The sequence below is a fragment of the Myotis davidii genome, unplaced genomic scaffold, assembly GCF_000327345.1.
Source record: "Myotis davidii unplaced genomic scaffold, ASM32734v1 scaffold73, whole genome shotgun sequence".
In the NCBI taxonomy this organism is placed as follows: domain Eukaryota; kingdom Metazoa; phylum Chordata; class Mammalia; order Chiroptera; family Vespertilionidae; genus Myotis; species Myotis davidii.
Genome location: NW_006286675.1, coordinates 793,755 through 796,478, shown reverse-complemented (window position 1 = coordinate 796,478; position 2,724 = coordinate 793,755). Strand labels below are relative to the sequence as shown.

Below are 2,724 nucleotides of genomic sequence, written 5' to 3'. Positions count from 1 at the left end.
TTAAATGGTATTCTCCTATTGTTGCGTAAAGTTAGATCCATTGCATTTTTACCCCTGATGTAATCTCTAGAAGTGCTCTCAAATCTGAAGAAATGTTCTTTTCCACAGTATCAGTTGACTATGGTCTTGGGCTTTCAGGGACACTGTATATCTTTTTAGTAAATGGTTCTTCTCTAAAGCCCTTTTTTTTTCTTCAGGTCAGAATTTGTTCCAGCATCAACGATGCTCCAAAACAAAGAGAAGCATCATTTGTGTGATCTTTCTTCATTGCCAGCATTTGGCTGTGTTTGTGCTGCTTTGCTGCAGGAAGCTGTGGGAGCTGCAGGCTGCCTCTGCGGGTGCAGGTCCACAAGGGGAAGCAGTAAAGGTGGGTTCTCCCCACCGCTGAGGCTTCGTGCAGACACACAGCTCCCTTCCTGAACTGCTTGAGCCCCTTTACAAGGACCAGTGGGGTTGTCTTCTCTGAGAGTGCTTAGACTTGACTAAGGCTCTCTGGGTCAATAATTAATTGGCAGTTACTACAATCTCTTGCTTATCATGGGGACTTTTTTTCTTTCTTCAGCAAAAAAATAAATAGCACAAATGAACCCAAAGCAGACATAATATGTTCTAAGGCGAGGGCTCTCACTTCCGGGGATGCCCTCCTTCTAACCGGGAAGAAATATAAAAGCACAGTGATAAAACATAAACACTCATGGAGGTCCCGACTCTGGACACTGGAAGGCATGCGAAGCGAAGACTATGACACCAGTTTTGCTCCGAGGAGCTTGTTATTGAATAGAGGATAAGGTGCTTGAATGTTTCTATTAGAAGAAATATAATCACATTACCTTATCCCTGAATATTCAAAATTATCTTTAAGAAAGTTACTTCTCGGCTTCGTAAGGATCCAGACTTTTGGATAATGAACTTTAGAACCAACCTGTAGCCATTCTCTGGCTTATATTCCCTGCCTCTGCCGTCCAAATGGGCAACTCTCAGCAGTCCCCGGAGTCTTTTTATACCTGGTAGAATGTGTTCTTTGGGCTGAGCAATGGCTGCCCAGTTACTTAGAAAAACACAGCTCCACACTCTTTTCTCTGAACACCCAGAGGGCACTCGGGGGAGCTCTTCACTTTCCCTCTCCCAGCCTTACTGAGGCCTGGCTGATGTTGCTCCTTGCTCTGAGGTAGCCCATGGAACCTGCACACCAGGCATGTTAACCTTAAGGCCTGTCCACCTAACTCTCCTTCCAGCTGACCCTAAGGCCCCCAGGCAGCTGGAGCCCAGGGGATAGAAACCAACATTCTCCTAACTCAACAGAAGGTGTTGATCTTAGATTCTATCAGAGACCAGGAAATCTAAGACACAGCGTTTACATGAAATGCCCATTTGCTGAAACTGGTTTGGCTCAGTGGATAGAGCATCGGCCTGCGGACTGAAAGGTCCCAGGTTTGGTTCCGGTCAAGGGCATGTACCTGGGTTGCGGGCACATCCCCAGTGCGGGGTGTGCAGGAGGCAGCTGATCGATGTTTCTCTCTCATCGATGTTTCTAACTCTCTATCTCTCTCCCTTCCTCTCTGTAAAAAATCAATAAAATATATTTAAAAAAAAAAAAGAAATGCCCATTTCAGCTGGAAACTGAGACTCAGTGGCCCATTACACTTTGGACCTACTGAAAAGATGCATTCCCCACATGACTTGAGCCTGCGTGAAAAAGCAGAAAGGCGGCAAGCTAGAAATGGAGCATAAGAGTTGGCACCTACCAACTGCCTTGATCTTTGCCCTGTTGACTGCTTTCCAGACTATTATAGGTCCACCTGCTATGCAAGTGGCCCCCGAGTTTTCACTGTTACTCAGCAATTCATAAAAGGGGGAATGGATTTCTCGGAACTTGTCAGCGGAGAGATTCCAAATGTTTAAATCATAGTCATTCATAGCCCATGTGTGAGCTAGACCCCTTATGATCCAATTTGTGCTAGAGAATTATTGGCAAGTCCATTTTTCTGTGGCTTGAGAATTTTTTTATTTTTAAAATGTGATTTTATAAAGTTTGATTTATTTTTCTGAAACAAATGTGAAAAGATAATATTATGAGATGATGATGTCATTTAAAAGTTGTGTGTGTGTGTTTTTAATTTCCTGGCCTGGAGATTTAGGCCAAACTTTATTTCTACAATCATGAAATCAACAAATCTGCTGATTTTAATACCCCATTTTATAGGTTTACTCAGGGGACAATGACCAACCATTATTTTTGCAATCATATTTCAAATAAAGAGATTTGCTAATTTTAAGACCCATGGATCAATGATCCCCCAGAATACACATAAAGCATCCATGATAGTGAAATTCAAAAGGCAAATGTTCTCTGTAGACCTGGCATGCTTTTTGGATTAGCTAAGTACCAATCATAGCTGCTTACCACGTCTGAACATTCATGTGAGGGAAATGTGTTCTTACTTGAAGGAAAAGATCTTTCAAGACTTTGTTGTTATTGATTCTTGTTATAGATTTATACACAACCTAGAGTGGAATTAGGCAAAGATATAAAGCCATGATTTCAAAACTTACTTATGCTACTTGAAAAAACTACTTGATACAGTGAAAATAGTTTATTGCCAGGATCAAGATGGATTGCTTTTGACCACAGTTTAGTTCCTTCTGTCCCAAGAGACTATAGCGAAACAGGAGTCTGCAATACAAGTCTGACCATCATTATTAACCCTGTGTGATCTTAGTTCT

The 2,724-nt window shown here is 42.1% G+C and overlaps 1 protein-coding gene and 1 long non-coding RNA gene across 3 annotated transcripts in view; both read right to left on the bottom strand.

The window, feature by feature from the left end:
• The window catches only part of GRM7 (glutamate receptor, metabotropic 7), a 758,177-nt gene that overhangs the window by 340,237 nt on the left and 415,216 nt on the right, over positions 1–2,724 (bottom strand). The window lies entirely within an intron of this gene.
• Positions 992–2,724, bottom strand: part of LOC107182213 — a 16,829-nt gene continuing 15,096 nt past the window's right edge. The window contains exon 3 of the long non-coding RNA XR_001512929.1: positions 992–1,004. This is a non-coding gene — a long non-coding RNA (uncharacterized LOC107182213). The remainder of the gene's footprint in view (positions 1,005–2,724) is intronic.